This window comes from Saccopteryx leptura, chromosome 2, assembly GCF_036850995.1.
Source record: "Saccopteryx leptura isolate mSacLep1 chromosome 2, mSacLep1_pri_phased_curated, whole genome shotgun sequence".
In the NCBI taxonomy this organism is placed as follows: Eukaryota; Metazoa; Chordata; class Mammalia; order Chiroptera; family Emballonuridae; genus Saccopteryx; species Saccopteryx leptura.
In genome coordinates, this window is record NC_089504.1 from 327,240,601 (window position 1) to 327,257,598 (window position 16,998).

Consider the following 16,998-nt stretch of genomic DNA (forward strand, 5'->3'; position numbering starts at 1 on the left):
GCAGCAGCTGTTATTATGGTTCCTTTTCACAGTTTATAAGGCTGTTTGTAAATTTCTTTTTTTTTAACTTTTTACAAATTGTATTTTGAGAGAAACAGGAAGGGAGATAGAGGGAGAGACAGAGGGAGAAAGATGGAGGAGACAGTGAGAAGCATCAAGTCATAGTTGCTTCACTTTAATTATTCATTAATTGCTTCTCAAGTAGGCCTTGACAGGGGGGCTCAAGCCAAGTCAGTGACTCTTTGCCTAAGCCAATGACCTTGGGCTCAAGCCAGCAACCTTGGGATTATGTTGATGAGCCTGTGCTCAGCTAGCGACCTCTGGGTTTAAACCTGGGACCTCTGCGTTCCAGGTCAATGCTGCACTGCACCAACACTAACTAGTCAGGTGTAAATTTATGTTTCTGGATCAATCTAGCCAGCAGTTTATCAGTTATACTGATACACTGAAAGAATCAATTTTTGCCTTTTATGTTCTTTTCAACTGTGTCTTTATTTTCTAATGTGTTATTTTATGCATCCCAGTGCTGGTCCAGTGACTCACAGTGCACATTTAATATTTGTTGTATGACTCACTGAATGCATGGAGGAATGTGTTTGATAGTGGGAATAAAGTGAAGAGTATCTTCTGAATCTGTCCCTGGGGAGCTAGCTGAGAAGACAAGTGCATAGACAAGCAGTGTCAAACAGCACAGTAAATGCTTGAACAGAGCTTGTCTGTGAGGACAGTGAAGACTGGGGAGGGAGGGAGTGACTGACTCAGGCCTTGTGCTGGGTTTTAAAGAACATATACAAGTTTCTAGGCAGAGAAGAGGAAAAGACAATCCCAGATAAAGGAATAGACCATATAAAAGCCTAGAGGGGTGAAAGTATATGGCATGGTTCTCAGACTAACAGCTTAGCGCAGATGTGTGTCCAAATGGCAATCATCATGCCTTTTACTCCCATATGAGGAAATCAGCCCCCTCCACAGCCTTCACCAAGGGGAAGCTGAGCAGACGTGCTTTACACAACATGAAACTGGTATTCAGACACAGGTGGCCACTCACCCAGGGACAGACAAAGCTGTCTAGCATCCTAAGGGGTATACCTGCGTGGAACTACTCCCCAATTCAGAAGGAGCAGGGCTAGGTTCTCCCTAAGACGTGTGTGCTGACTTGGAAAATACAGAGAGAATCAGGCAGTGAGCCATAGAAGCAAAGATGGATAGTTCCCAGAGGGACCAAGACGACCATAGAAAACAAGTTATAAAGAAGTAGAAGCCACATGGCAGAGAAAAGACATGATGAGCAGAGAGAGAAGAAACAGTTCTTTTCAGAGTGGGAAGCAGATAGGTTTAGGGATCAGTCCGTTAGATCACGTCTACATATATTAAAAACCTATTAATAATGTTATAAAACTTGCTGTAAATCATCACAAATATTTGATAATTCATTAGGAGAGAAATAGTCTATCATGTTTACCTAAATATTTAAAATTTCTGTTGTTCTTCCTTTGTTACCGTTGTCCCAGATTTCTTGCTCCTATCATTTCCCTTCTGTTTGAATAACTTCCTTCAGCAATTTTTTTAGAGCAGGTCTGCTGGTAATAGATTCTCTTATTTTTTTCATCTAAAAATGTCGTATTTCACCATAATTCCTTCAGGATATTTTGCTGAATTTAGAATTCTGAGTTGATAGTTCTTTTCTTTCAGCAGTTAAAAAATATTCTATTTCCTTCTGGCCTCTATTGTTTATTGTTTATTTTTATTTTATTTTACTGATTTTAATTTGTGTGTTTACATAGTTACAAGTGTTCCTCCAAATATCTCCCCACCTGTGTTCTCGATATCCTCTTTGCCCCCTCACCCACCACCTCCCCCCCTTCCCTCCATGATTTACTATCCTGCCCTCTATCTCTCTGTGTTCTGTGTATATACTTTCACTAATGTCTTTCCGTTCTTTGATCCCCCCACCCCCATCCCCTTGGCCTCTGACCCCTTTCCCTCTGGACTCTTTGACCCCTTCTCTGCCTCTCTTCCATTCCTCAGTTCACATTGTTCATTGGATTCCTCATATGAGTGAAGTAATATATTTTTCTTTCTCTGTCGGGCTTATTTCACTTAGCATAATAGACTCCAGGTCCATCCATATTGTCGCAAAGGTAAGATTTCCTTCTTTTTCACTGGCCTCTATTGTTTCTGATGAGAACTCCAATCATTTTTGTCATTGTTCCTCTGTAGAAATGTGTCACTTTTCTCTGGCTCTTTCAAGATTTAATCCTTTGTCTTTAGTGTTCAGTAGTTTGATTGTGATATGCCTGGATAAAGATTTTGTTTGTTTTATCCTGTTGGTGATTTGCTGAGCTCTTTGAATCTCTAGGCTTTTGTCTTTTATGGGATTTAAAAAGTTTTAAGCCATTATTTCTTTAAAAATTTCTTTGCTGCACTGCTCTCCTTTCCTTTCCTTCTTGGACTCAGATGACATGAATGTTAGACCTTTTGACATTGTTCTACATGTTCTTGAATCTCTCTTCACTTCTTTTCTGTAGTGTTTTCCTCTATATTGTTGAAATTGCTTACTTTCTATTATTTATATTCAAGTTCACGGAATCTTTCCTTTGTCATCTCCATCATGTGCTTGAACTCTTTCTGTAAATTTTTAAATATTTGACTTACTGTATTTTCTAGTTCTAAATATTCTACTAGGTTTCTTTTATGCTTTTACTTATTTCCTGAGATTTTCTATCTTTTCATTCATTTCAACAGTGTTTGCCCTTACTTGTTGGAGTATTTTATAATCATTTCTCTAAAATCTTTGTCAGATCATCCCAACACCTGTGTTATTTTCACTTTGGCATTTATTGCCTCTTCTTAGGTGAGTTGAGATGTTCCTGGCTGTTTACAGTCTGAGTAATTTGGGATTACGTTCTGGATGTATTGAATATTATGGTATGAGACTGTTCCATGGTCTCCTCTTCAGAGACTTCAGTTGTGTGTATGTTGACAAGCTTTTATCTGTATTCTGTACCTCTCAGTCCTCTTAATCTTTGAATCTTCATTATGTTTACTTATCTCATTTTTATCTTCTATCTTACTGTGTTTTCTGTAATATCTGTTCCCCATGGTACTTCTTTTAATTTTGTCTTCATTCCTGTGGTGATTTTGTTTTTTCTTCTCTTTCTTTTCTGAGTTCTACCAATTCTCATTTTCATTCTTGCTATTGTCTGGTCAAATTACTACTGAATTCTTCCATTTCTACTTTGCAATGTTTTTTCTCAGTGAAAACTGCTTCATATTTTTAAGCTCATGGTGGAATCGTTGTATATATATCATATTTTTATCCAGTTAACGAAAGCATATTTCTAGTTAGCATGCTCTATATTAATTATTTGTGCTGTTGTATATTTAAAAATATATGCTATCTCTCTTTGACCATTGTATTAGTTGCTTTTTAAATTTGGATTGTAACGAGTTAGATTTTTTTCTCTATCAGTTATTTGCAGAAATTTCCTGCTGGTACTGGGTTATGGAGAGACAAGAATAGCCTTCTAAGGTGTGCAGTGTTAGATTCAGGGAGTAGTGATATGCTGGGGCTGCCAAAGAGTGTAACTATTGCAGGAACAGTAAGTGCTGATATGGCTCCTGTGAGGCTGGGAACAAAGAAGGTCAAAGACCCTTATCAGAAGTTTAGGTTTGAAATTCGCCACTAAGCTAAAACCGGCCCCTGTTGCTATGCTGCGTGTGACCTCCCTAGCCAATAGCTAAACTGCCACATCTGCTCTGTACTATGCTTGCTCACTTAGGATATATAAGGGCCTGGCTGTAAGCTCCAGGCGCGGCTCCCATTTGCAGCTCCTTGTGGGCAAGGTGTCTCCGGACATCTCGGGAGTTCGCCCCTGCGCAGGTTAAACTGGCCAATAAAGTAACATCTTAACTCCTGAAAGTCTCCAACATTTGTTCTCGTACCCGGTGGATGCTACATGCAGCTGAAGGGTTCCCTTTCCTGTACCTAGAAAGATGGGCTGTTTTCTTCAAAGATGGTGCTTTTATATATATATCCATACCTCCCTAGACCTAAGCAAGTTCAGGAGGGCTTGGTCCTTTCACTGAGTACTGCCAAGCAACCCAGCCAATATATTTCAGTGCCATCTCCTCACCTTCCTAATGGGTTATTTCTCAGTTCTGCCAGTCCTAAGACCCTATACCCAACTCCTTCTTCCACAGAGCTCCAATCAATTCTTCCTACAGAGGTTTGTGTACAGCTCTTTTGGCATCAATTGCTTTTGGGCACATTTGCACATAGTTTTGAGTTTGAAGCATTTGTCTGTCTCTTGGATTACTGAAAATGAGGTTTTAAAGTCTCTTTGTAGTTCATTGTTCTTTACAGTTTTGAAGAGGAGAAATGGGAGTAGACATATATACATACATACATATATACATATATGTATATATACTACTTGAGATCCTCAAAGAAGTACTGAAAGATGTGTACTCCATTGAGAAGAGATAGTATCTCAGAAGGAAGGCATTAAATGCCAAGTGAAGAAAAATAAATAAATAAGTTGTTCATTTTATTAATTTTTATTAAGAGGTTTTATTAACTACTATAAGGAATTAATCCTAACAACTATTTTTGTATTAAAATAAAGATGTTACCTAAAACTTCAGTCAATAAAATTTTGCTTTCTTGTTTTGTAAAAGACCATGTGTATATATAATGCTTTTAGATTTTATAAAAAAATTATAGTTTTGTGATTAAAAATATAAGGTTAAATACACACAAAAGAAATACAATTGATATTTTCTAATTCATAATAGGGGCGATATTAGTACGAAAACATTGTAAATTAAACAAAAACAGGACAATAAAAAGCAAAGGAAAAGATGGTAACAATCATACTCATCATAAGATGGAGAAATAAGTCCAAATATATCAATATTTCTTTTTTTTTTCCCCCATTTTTCCGAAGCTGGAGATGGGGAGGCAGTCAGACAGACTCCCGCATGTGCCTGACCGGGATCCACCCGGCATGCCATCCAGGGGGCGATGCTCTGCCCATTTGGGGCATCGCTCTGTTGCATCCAGAGCCATTCTAGCGCCTGAGGCAGAGGCCACAGAGCCATCCTCAGCGCCCGGGCCATCTTTGCTCCAATGGAGCCTCCGCTGCGGGAGGGGAAGAGAGAAACAGAGAGGAAGGAGAGGCGGAGGGGTGGAGAAGCAGATGGTTCGCCTCTCCTGTGTGCCCTGGCCGGGAATCAAACCCGGGACTCCTGCACGCCAGGCCGACGCTCTACCGCTGAGCAAACCAGCCAGGGCCAATATTTCTAATACATGTAAATTTACCTGCAAAAACTTAGAAATGTTCTATTTAAAAGAGATATCTTGGCCCTGGCCGACTGGCTCAGTGGTAGAGCGTCGGCCTGGCGTGCGGGGGGACCCGGGTTCGATTTCCGGCCAGGGCACATAGGAGAGGCGCCCATTTGCTTCTCAACCCCCCCTTCCTCTCTGTTTCTCTCTTCCCGTCCCGCAGCCAAGGCTCCACTGGAGCAAAGATGGCCAGGGCGCTGGGGATGGCTCCTTGGCCTCTGCCCCAGGCGCTAGAGTGGCTCTGGTCGCGGCAGAGCAACGCCCCGGAGGGGCAGAGCATCGCCCCCTGGTGGGCAGAGCATCGCCCCTGGTGGGCGTGCCGGGTGGATCCTGGTCGGGTGCATGCGGGAGTCTGTCTGACTGTCTCTCCCCGTTTCCAGCTTCAGAAAAAATACAAAAAAAAACCAAAAAAAAACCAAATGGAACTTCAGGAGATGGTAAATACAATATCTGAAATAAACATTTTACAGGCTGCAATTAACAGCAGATGAAACTGTCAATAACCAAATTCTGCACATTGAATAAGACAGAGCAGAAAGATGAGTTTGTTGTGAGGGTTTCGACCTGCAAGTCAGAAAACCTGAGGCTACAGAAGCAATGAGTTCTGAGTTGTTCCCAGACTAAGGGGTTTTTATAGGATAAGTAGGGAAGTTATTCTGTTTTTCAGCGGATTGATTGCCTAAAGGTCTTCTTTCCTATTTGCTTCAGGGTAGCTGAATCAGGGGTACAAGGAAATACAGAGATGACATGAGCAGAAGTGGCAATTGAGAACAGGTGGTATCCTCAGCTGCTTTATGAGAAGAGTATATTTCTGTAAGGTTAGGTTAAGTTTCCTTTATTTGCCTGAATTGACTGTCTTCTGCATTGACTGACTTAAGTGACTTCATTTTAGTTTTGGGTTTTATAAGATATGAAGACATAGCGATAAGGACTATGTAAATGAGGCACAGAGGTAAATATCTAATGTATAAAAAGCTAAAACTTTGTAGAACATAATAAATATGAAACAAAAATAGGCTAGAAAAATATTTTCAATAAATATATATAAATACTGTCTCTATTGTATAAGAATATTTAAAACCACCCACTTCTAGAGGTTTAATAATGATTGAAGATGATTCTATGAATCCATAGAAACTTGAGCTGACTTTTGGGGCTTGACCTAGGTATACCTTCTAGGACTAGTCTCTCTCTAAAATCAATAAATTAAAAAGAAATGTTTAAGAAAGCATTAACTCACTTAGCACATTCAGTAGCTTGGGATACTGTTAAGTGTTTACCCCCAACCAACACCACCGGGTGACATTCTAGCACACTGGAGTAGGGAGAGAAGTTTCACCAGCAGAGAAGCAGGTGGTGTTTGGACTAATTTTGGAAGTAGGAATGAAACAAACTGTCTTTCCGGGCAAAGGGACCCTTTAAGGGTATATGTGAAAAGGCCAGATTCAGTTACTACAGAGGACAGGAATATGAGCCATCTTATTTGGATTTTACAGGATAGGGTGAATTCCCAAGCTGGAGGAAGCTGGGGCCGGCATATGGCAGACACCAGTCCTGAGCACAGAGGATGTAGGCAGGAGTGGGCCTAGAAGGTAAGAAGGGGCAGGGCACTCAGTAGGGATCCAACACTTCTGTAAGTTCTAGAAGCTGGAGGGCAGGACTACAGAATCCCTTTCATCCTCACCAATAACCAACATGACAAGTCACTTCTCAGGGGTTGGCTCAAGAAAGCAGATTTACCTTGCCTGACAGTCTAGACCACCAGACATATTCACTGTGAGCCAAATGCTTACAGTGACTTGGACCAAGCTCTAGACAAGGACCTATAGGGGCTTCATCTGATTCCTGGGTGGCTGACAAAGCCTGCATCCTGAAGCATCCTTCTAGTACTGTTCCCTGGTTTCCTCCGCTGAGTGCCATGGGGACCAGGTAATGACTGGGGTTGAGTGAGATAAAGACAAGATGGAAGAATAAAGAAGTGGAACTTCATGCCTAATAAAATCTGTTTACATATAACTTTTTCTATGGAAAAAAATGAATTCTGGTAGGAGAAGCAGGTACCATGATCAGTAAAATGAGGCCATTATAAATATTTACTAATAATGTAATGAAGGGACAGAGGATTCACTCACCTGGAAAAGACAAAGGTTATGGAAATTGTCCATGTATGTTGGGTCCCTGAGTGACTCCATACTACACCCTAACACCCGAGTCCCTAACATTTTCTGTGCCCATTATAAAGGTTGGACAAAAAGGGGCTTTCACTGGCCTCTCTCAATATCTGGTGTAACTAGGCTTGTAATGCCGATGTTTCAAACCAGGTTCAGTGAGAAGCAGAGAACAAGTCTTTGAACTGTTACTTTCCCAGGTTCTAGGCAGCCTGGAAACCTCATTTACTGAAAGTGCGCTCAAATGCAGTAGAAATCAGGAACTGAAGACTTACTGGACCATAACGGGTCTAGCAGCCCAGCAAAACCTCCCAGGCTGGCCTTCCAGAGGTCGGGCCACTGCCTTCCCCAGGCCCCAGCCCAGAAAAGGGGACATTTTCCCCTCCGGAAGGAAAGCCCACTCACCGACCTTTTCCAACTAGCTCCCCAGAAGGCCTAGCGACCTTGGAAGTGTCCTCATCCTTGCTCCCCCCAATCTCGAGGCTCTTGGCCCTAGCCTCGCTGGGAGGTTCAGAGAAGCCCTGTGGCAGCCATCCTCGGCCTCATCCTAAACAAAGGCCCTTTATCTTCCCGCAGCTACGCTCGGACCGGAGGCGCGGCCATTCCCACAGCCTGCTCAGCCGCTCGCAGGTTGGGGCTCGTCCGGAGCGGAGACTTGGAAGCGCCTGAAAGTTGTGAGGAGGGCGGGGACCCAGACTCAGCTCACGTCGGCGGCCCGAGTCGGTCCCAAAGCACAGCACCTGCTCCCCTCGCCTTGGCTACCGGGGACCCACCATGGGCCGCTACCGCATCCGCGTGGCCACGGGGGCCTGGCTCTTCTCCGGGTCCCACAAGCGCGTGCAGCTGTGGCTGGTCGGGGCGCGCGGGGAGGCGGAGCTGGAGCTGCAGCTGTGGTCTACACGGGGTCAGGTCAGCAAGGGGGGCGGGGACCCCAATACCGGCCAGGCGGGGGGGGGGGGGGCGGGGCGAGGAAGAGTGGCAGTGCTCGGGTTGAGACTTCCAGGAGACGGTACACGGGGACAAGTCTAGCCGGGCACAGGAGGGGCTCAAAGCCCCTCACCCCCCAACCCCGACCGCGGTGCTCGCACCCAGGCCAGTGTCATTACGGGGTCATCAGTCAAAGAAGAAGGTCCTCCAAGGGTGCGAAGGCGGTGAGGGCTCAGGTGATGGAGGGCGCAGGAGATGCTGCTCAGCCCTCAGTTCAGGACACTGCGCGCCTCGCCCCGCGCCCCTCGACCCGGTCCCCCCGGTGCTGTGGGACCTCCTGGTGGTGTTGGGAGGAGGGAATGCTGGAGGCTTTGTCACCAGAGTCCACAGAAGACCCCCTCCCCCAGGGAACACGGCCTGTCCAGGGTCCCCGCTACCAAGTCTCAGCGGGTTCCGGTCCCCACAGGTGGAGGAGTTCGAGCACGACGTTCCGGACGACTTGGGGCCCCTGCAGTTCGTGAAGTTGCGCAAACACCACTCCCTGGTGGACGACGCCTGGTTCTGCGACCGCATCACCGTGCGGGGCCCCGGGGCCAGCGCGGAGGAGGCCGAGGCCGCCTTCCCTGCTACCGCTGGGTACAGGGCGAGGGCGTGCTGACCCTGCCCGAGGGCACCGGTGAGGGGCCGCTCAGGGAAGTGGGCGCAGGGTCTCCGACTCCTGGGGGTGGGGGCGGGAGGCAGGGGACAGCACTGAGGAAGGTCCAAAGGGCTTGACAAAGTGGCTGCTCCGCAGGTGAAGGGTGGAGAAGACAGGAAGTGGGGGGAGGTTACACGTAGAATTAAAAAGGCTGGAAGTGGGACTGGACCGGAACTAAGTGATGTGCGGATCCCACCTCCCTAGAAGGTGAGCACAGGGAATGGGAGTGGCAGCAATGCTGGAAAGCAGACGAGCCAAAGTCAAGTGGAAAGATCTCTAGTGACTGGGAACAAGTTAGGGCAGGGACAGGTGAGGCTAGCACATGGAATAGGGGATGGTGGGCGTGACCCCCGAGAGGAGACAGGTAAGGGAAGCACATGGATATGACGTGGAGGGCTGCTGTGGTAGGAAAAACAGGGAAGAAACTGTGACGGCAGGAAGCACCCTGATTGGGGCGGGGATGAATGAGGACAGCAAATACAGAATCTGTTATCTTAGGAAATAAGTATGAGAGACAATTGAGGTGCATGACATGTAAGACTGGAAACATGTAATCTATGTCTTTGAGACACAAGCAGGTGTAAGTACAGATGAGGGCAGGATGAAGTCAGGCTACCAGCTATAAACGTTGTGATGTGGAGGGTAGGTGAGATGAAGCTGGATACAGATAGCGATGTGGAAACAGTGCTTAGAGTTTGGCACACATAGACTGTCTTATCTCAGGGAACAGGTGATGGTGGAGATACGGGAGGTCAGAGGGGTAGTGTACCTAATTCAAAATATGTTATTTTGGAGAACAGGTTAAGGTGTGGACACGAGAGGACCAGAATAAGGGAAGGCAACAAAGTAATATGGGATAGTGTAGGAGAGTTGTGGATATTTCAGCTGATTAAGAATGAAACTCACAGATAATGAAGAATAGGGATAGTTTGGGAAATTTGAGTTAAGAGTACAAAAAGGGGACTTTCCTCTCAGGACAAATGTGAGATTTGAAATGGGTGAAATCAAGAGGGCTGCTTTGGTAGGTAAAGCACGGAAGAAACTGTGAGGGCAGGGAGCACCCTGACTGGGGTGGGGAGAATGAGGACTGCAAACACGGAATTAGTTACTGTGGGAAATAAGAGAGATGAACATGGAAACAAGTGAGGTCAAGAACAAGTAAGGATGGAAACATGAAATATATGACTTGGATACAGGTGAGTATAAGTACTGATTATCTAGACTTTGATGGTAAGTCTAAGAGAGATGACATTTGCTAACGAAAGCAAACAGCGTTTTAGGACAGCTGAAAGTGTGACAGGTGAGACTTTAGAAGTGGAAATTCAAGAAAGCAATATATCGTAGGTGTGGACATAGAGGGGATTAAGATTTTATGACCTTAATTCAGGTGATTTATTCAACCATAGTTATTGATAAAACAGGATCAGGTAGGAAATGATGAATTAAGGACAAGAAAAGGGTGAAAAACATGACATTTTGTCTCAAGGCAAAAGCTGAGGGCTGCGACAAGTGGAACCAGGAGTACAAAGTTGGGATACATGTGCCTGGGGAAGCCATGGAATGAAGCACAGGCAGCGATAAAAGCGACACAGCATGACTGAACACATGGCTATGATAGAGAAAGGAAGGTGGAGTCAAGCAGGAAAGCACACACAGTTTTGTGTGGCCAATCATCTTAATCTCTCCCCAGCCCACCTGGCAGGGGACAATGCATTAGATGTGTTCCAGAAGCATCGAGAGAAGGAACTGAAGGAAGACGACAAATATACCAGTGACCACCCACCCATGTTAGACCACCAAGTTTCACCCCACCTCCCCTGACCCTATAACATCATTGAACTAAGCACCCTCCCTGAGGCTTTGTCCCCATCTCCTAGCTGGGCCACCTGGAAGGAAGGGTTACCCCTGACAATAGCTGCAGGCTGTGAGAATGACCTACTTCCAAATACGAGATTCCACGAGGAAAAGAAGTTGGACTTTGAATGGACACTGAAGGCAGGGTGAGGAAAAGCCTGGAGCTCAGAGTGGGAAAAGGGCTGGGAGATCCCAAGTGGAGGTAAATGGTGAGGGGCTGAGGAATCAGGGAATGGCTCATGCCTCAATACCTGTCCTAGGGCACTAAAGATGGCCCTCAAACGTGTTTACACCCTCCTGAGCTCCTGGAACCAGCTGGAGGATTTTGATCAGATCTTCTCGGGCCAGTAGAGCACCCTGGCTGGTCAGTGGTTCCCCAGGTCTCTATATCTCCTTTGAGGGACCCTTTGGTGACCTGACCTTCACACTCTGTACTCCCCCATAACATTTACCCAGATGAGACCTTCCCATGCCTGGTCATCTCAGAGGGCTGGATACAGGGTGGTCATATGCCTGAGTCACTGGGGTAGACCCTGTGGAAGGGACATCGAGTTGTGAATATACTCCTCCTCCTGGGGTGATGAACACACAGTATACAGTAGATGTATTATAGAATTGTACACATGAAAACTATATAGTTTTATTAAGCAATGGCACCCCAATAAATTCAACTAAGAAAAAGAAAATCTCCCTCCTGTCCTCCACGCCGACGTCATAGAGAAGGTTCACCGGTGTTGGCAGGGTGATGAGCTTTTTGGCTACCAGTTCCTCAATGGTGCCAACCCCATGCTGCTGAGACACTCCACCTCTCTGCCCTCCCGGCTGGTGCTGCCCTCGGGGATGGAGGAGCTTCAGGCCCAGTTGGAGAAAGAACTCCAGGTACCTCCTCCCTCCCTACACTGTTCTCTCCTTGTCTGTGTGGGGAGACTGGTGAAGGGCAGGGACCAAATGTGAGTCAGGGAAGGGAGGCTGTGCTAACCCACTGTCCCTGGGTGCAGAGTCCTGTACTGGAAAAAACTCAGAATGATAGAAATATGTGGGGTAACTATGAGGGACGGACTCCCAGCCTGGATTTCCAAGGACATGCAGGTGGGGCCAGAGATTTTAACTGGGACAGTGACACTCCCTGGCTGATGTTAGTGCTCCCAACCCACATATTCATGGGCAGCAAGAATGGTGATGAATGTACTGTCAGGTGAAGAGAACTGAAGAGCTTTCCTGGAGGAGGAAAGCTGGATACAGAAAAGATGAGCTTGCTGTAAGGCAGACGAACAAGGCAGGATGTGAGCATGGCCGTCGTGTGTGTCTGCATTCTGAGGCAGTGGTAGTCAGGGGAACCTCTGCGGATTACCTGGCAGAGGTGAGATTGGAACAGGGAGTGAAAGACCATTTGCTGAGCTGATGGGAACCAAACACAGGGAGCCGACTGCTGGGGGATAATCGGGGAAGGGGCATGGCCATCTCGACAATGGGACAGTTTGCAATGCATGTGATGCAAACTGGATCGAGGGTCCGAGTTCTAAATCTAGGTCTGCTACCACAAAACCTGCCCAAGACACCAACCCATATGAGACGGTTTCTTCCTTTAATTAAAATAAGAAGATTTGGAACAGATGCTCTGATTCTGCCAATAGGATGCTAGTACTGATATAGGATAATGTCAAGAAGCTAAACAAATGCTTTGTTTTTAAATAAAATGTACTAAGGTAACATTGATTAAAAATAGATGTCTTTAAAAGTCTTTCTCCTGTTTTCTCTCAATATGTTTACCCTGATTTATCAATGTCACTGCATTAAATTTAATTTAAAAAATAAAAAAAGTCTTTCTCCCTTTGCCCTCTCTCTACGGGTCGACTTTGAATGCTAACTGTGGATACATTTCTCCTCTCTGTAGAAAACTTCCCTGTTTGAAGCTGACTTTATCCTACTGGATGGAATCCCAGGAATGTGATCCCAGGAGAGAAGCAGTACTTGACAAGGTGGGTGGTTAGTGGGGTGAGAGGTAAGAAGTCTTACTCTCCATGTATAATACATGATGAATAAACGTATCATATATAAACAGTACCCACATAAGACTGAGGATTCCTTTCGAAAAGAGGGGACCATGCAAATAACAGATTTCTCCAGCCATTTTTGAAGGGTTCTAAAATAATAACACAACGGGTCAGTTTGAAGTTACCGGGTCAACAACAGTAGCCAATTTTATTTTCAAACAGACAATTTGCACGGAGTATTCACCCATTAACTCTCTTTCTTGGGTGCCTCCAGTGGGGCAAAAACCGTTCTGGATGTCTGTGCTAAGACAGGCAGGTTCTGATCTTTGGGGGTTTTCACTTCCATTTAGGGCTCACAGGCAATAAAGAATGCATTATAACATATTAGCTGTGACAAGTACAATGCAGAGAATCAAAGCAGAGTGATGTGATATCAAGTTCAGATTGGGTAGTCAGGAAAAACCCCCTTAATGACATGACATAGAGAACGAGACTATGAGGCGCCAGCCATGAGATGATCAAGGCGCACACTATTCTAGGCGGAGGGAATGCTTAGAACAGTGCGGAGGTCTCAGGCAGGAACAAGCGTGGCATGTCTGAAGAACAGAGAGAAGGTGAGTGCAGGCCCTGGCTGTCTAGCTCAGTGGATAGAACGTCGGCCCAGCATATGGACACCCCAGGTTTGATACCTCGTGAGGACGCACAGGAGAAGCGACCATTTGCTATTCTCCCCCTTCCATCCCTCTTCCTCTCCTACAGCCAGTCACTCGATTGGTCTGAGCGTCGACCTCAGGCACTGAGAATAGCTCAGTTGATTTGAGCATCAGCTCTAAATGGAATTTGCCAGGTGGATCTCAGTCAGGGCATGTGCGGGAGTCTGTCTCTCTATCTACCCTCCTTTCACTTAAAATGAAAAAGAAAGAAGGTGAGTGCAATGGTCAAAGGGAGTGGGTACGAGATGGAGTTCTGAAGGTAGGCAGGTTATAGCATGCATCCTCAGTGGAAGCAATTATACCCTCACCGGGTGAAAATGGGACCAGGACCATGAAAAAGTTCTGGGATGCAAAAAAACTTACAATTTTTAGGTAGGAATCAAACATATGCATACAGAACATAACTGATATAGTATATCTGTAGCATTAAAATTTTATGGGGTGAAGCATTTGAGATCTTGCTTCCCAACAACTATCATCAGTTTGGCTCAAATAAAGTCTTAAGAAAATTCCTTAAAAAAATTAAGGAAATATATTTGAAAAGGGGTGAGAAAAGGAAAATATATTTGAAAAGGCTCTTTAGAGGAGTGATGATAAAAAAAGTTTGAGAAAACTGAGCTAGAACTTGGACAGTCTTACATGAAAAGGAAAAAAGAATGATTTTATTTTTTTTACAATATCGTACAGCAATAAATCAATGGTTTGTGGAATGAGTTTCAAATCAACTAAACACTCTTGCTGTCGAGGGACCACTGAACTTCATGTCTCTGCTTTTCCTGAAGACCGGGAACCTTTCCTGCTCTTCAACTCCAGTTTCCTACAGGGACTTGTCACTGCTGTCCTCTGACTTTGCAGTCCTGGCTCTCTCCTTCCAGCTATTAATCCCACACCTGTGATACACCATGGAAATTAACGTGCGGGCCAGGACTGGGCTGGTCTCTGACATGGGCGTTTTTGACCAGGTATGTAGACAGGAGGGGGATTCTGGAGCTCATGTTTCCTCCAGCTCTGGCCTTGGGCAGGTAGATTTGCCTGACCCTGCCCATCCTTGCTTTTCAGCTGGTGAGCTCTGGTGGGGGAGGCCATGTGGAGCTCCTTAGGCGAGCTGGAGCCAATTTAACCTATAGATCATTCTGTCCTCCTGAGGACTTGGCTGACCGGGGGATCCTGGGAGTCGAGTCTTCCTTCTATGCCCACGATGCCCTGCGGCTCTGGGAAGTCATCTCTTGGTGAGGCAAGAAGAAGACAAGGCTGGTGCGGGTGGGTGGGCAGGAAGAGGCCCAGGAGAACAGAAGGTCTGTGTTGGGGCCTGGGGGCCTGGCCTGGCCCTGTGAGCAAGGAGCCCAGGGGACCTGGAGGCTCCCTGTCAGCTTCTGCTCTCTTGGCCCAACCCCTTGGTCGGCAGCTATGTGGAGGGAATTGTGAGTCTTCACTATAAGATGGATGAGGCCGTGAAAGAAGATCTTGAACTGCAGTCCTGGTGTCGAGAGATCACTGAAATTGGGCTGCAAGGGGCTCAGGACCAAGGTGAGTTGATCCCCTGCCCTGAGACTGCCAATGTGAGAGATTCCTCCTTGGAACACCCCCAGAATCCTCCCTATTTCTCTTAAACCTTCTAGAAGCATGTCCAACTGCTATTTAAATGCCCAAAGGCCTTCTTCGATTCCTATGCAATAAGAACCTCTCTAGGTCCCAGATGCAGTGGCACCAGTGGCTGCTTATAAATGTTCAACAACTGGCTCTCTGGGGAAATAAAGAAGCCCTGGTTTTTAGCATTTGGCCATTTGCATGGTGCAAATATTTCCACCGTAGCTACAGTTGTGATGTCAATCAGCTTGCCTAATACCTGAACATTTAACGTAACTGACTCTTGTGAGCCAGTATGACCCGTACCAGTACCCCACTGAGAGAGGCCCTCCCAGGGGATCTCCCCATTTCCCCACTGCAACTCACATCAGTTCCTGAGATTCCTTGCACCCCTCTCTCCCCTCTTGCTCTCCCTGCTCTCTGAACTCTGCTTCTGTTCCTGGCTTCACAGCTTCTAACCTTCCTTACCCCTTGCAGGGTTTCCCATCTCCTTACAGTCCCGGGACCAGCTCTGCCACTTGGTCACCATGTGCATCTTCACCTGCACTGGCCAGCACTCCTCTGTCCACATGGGCCAGGTACTTACTGTAGGAGGGCAGTGGACATTTGCACCTGGACTGGAGGAGGGGGCTGTGTGAAGGCGGCTAAAGTTCTGTGCTTAGCAGATACTGATTTTAGATATCTGTCCTTCCTTAGCTGGATTGGTATTCTTGGGTCCCTAACGCACCCAGTATGATGCGACTGCCCCCACCAACCACCAAGGATGCGACACTGGAGACGGTCATGGCAACACTGCCCAACGTTTATCAGGCTTCTCTCCAGATGTCCATCACTTGGCAACTGGGCAGACGCCAGCCTGTTATGGTGAGAGCCAGGTGCTCTGGTCCCTGAGGAAGGGGGCAGCTGTGGGGAGATGGGCACTCCAAACCGGGGGTCATAGGCGATCAACTGCCTTTTTCTCCCCATGCCAGGTGGCTCTGGGCCAGCATGAGGAGGAGTATTTTGGGGGCCCTGAGCCTAAGGCTGTACTGAACAAGTTCAGGAAGGAGTTGCTGCCCTGGATAAAGAAATTGAGATCCGGAATGCAAAGCTGGACCTGCCCCACGAGTACCTGATACCCAGCCTGGTGGAAAACAGTGTGGCCATATGAGCTGCCCTGACCTTTGGTTATTTCAGCCTCCCTTCCACCCAACCCACAGCCCCATCCCTTAGTCTTTCAGTCTTATCCTTCCCAACCACACGCCTTTCTGTCTCCACCCTCTGAGAGAGTCACCTTTTCTTCTGTATGCCCCTGATGAATAAATTTTACTGCAGATGAACCATCTAGAGGCCGCATTTCTCCTGTATTCCTCCATCTTTTCCTAGTGTCCTCCCTTCCTCCCTCATTGGGCTCCCAAAGGGCAGATAATAGTTCCACTTACATAAACTGTTTTATGTTAGAATGAACTAGGGTAGTAATACATGTTGGTGGATGCAGGTGCACAATGTTCCCTTCTTTATGGGAACCTGGAATGGTTTGCTGGGACCCCAGTGGCCGTTGACGGGTATGGGGGCCAAACTGTTCAAGTAAAGCCAATAACTATTCCATTGGAGATAGGAAGTCTGCCTCCTAAGCCATAAAAGCCTATCCCCTACTCCTGAGTATGTTTTGGGGGTAGATGTCTTATAAGAACTGTTGGAAACTACACCTGGGGAGTTACGCCTGCGAGTC

The 16,998-nt window shown here is 46.3% G+C and overlaps 1 protein-coding gene and 1 pseudogene across 1 annotated transcript in view; one reads left to right on the forward strand and one right to left on the reverse strand.

Moving 5' to 3' along the window:
- LOC136391548 (polyunsaturated fatty acid lipoxygenase ALOX12-like) overlaps window positions 1-16,998 on the reverse strand; it is a 189,582-nt gene that overhangs the window by 134,953 nt on the left and 37,631 nt on the right. The gene's annotated exons all lie outside the window — the stretch shown is intronic.
- Window positions 8,290-16,594, forward strand: LOC136394164 (polyunsaturated fatty acid lipoxygenase ALOX12-like; annotated as a pseudogene).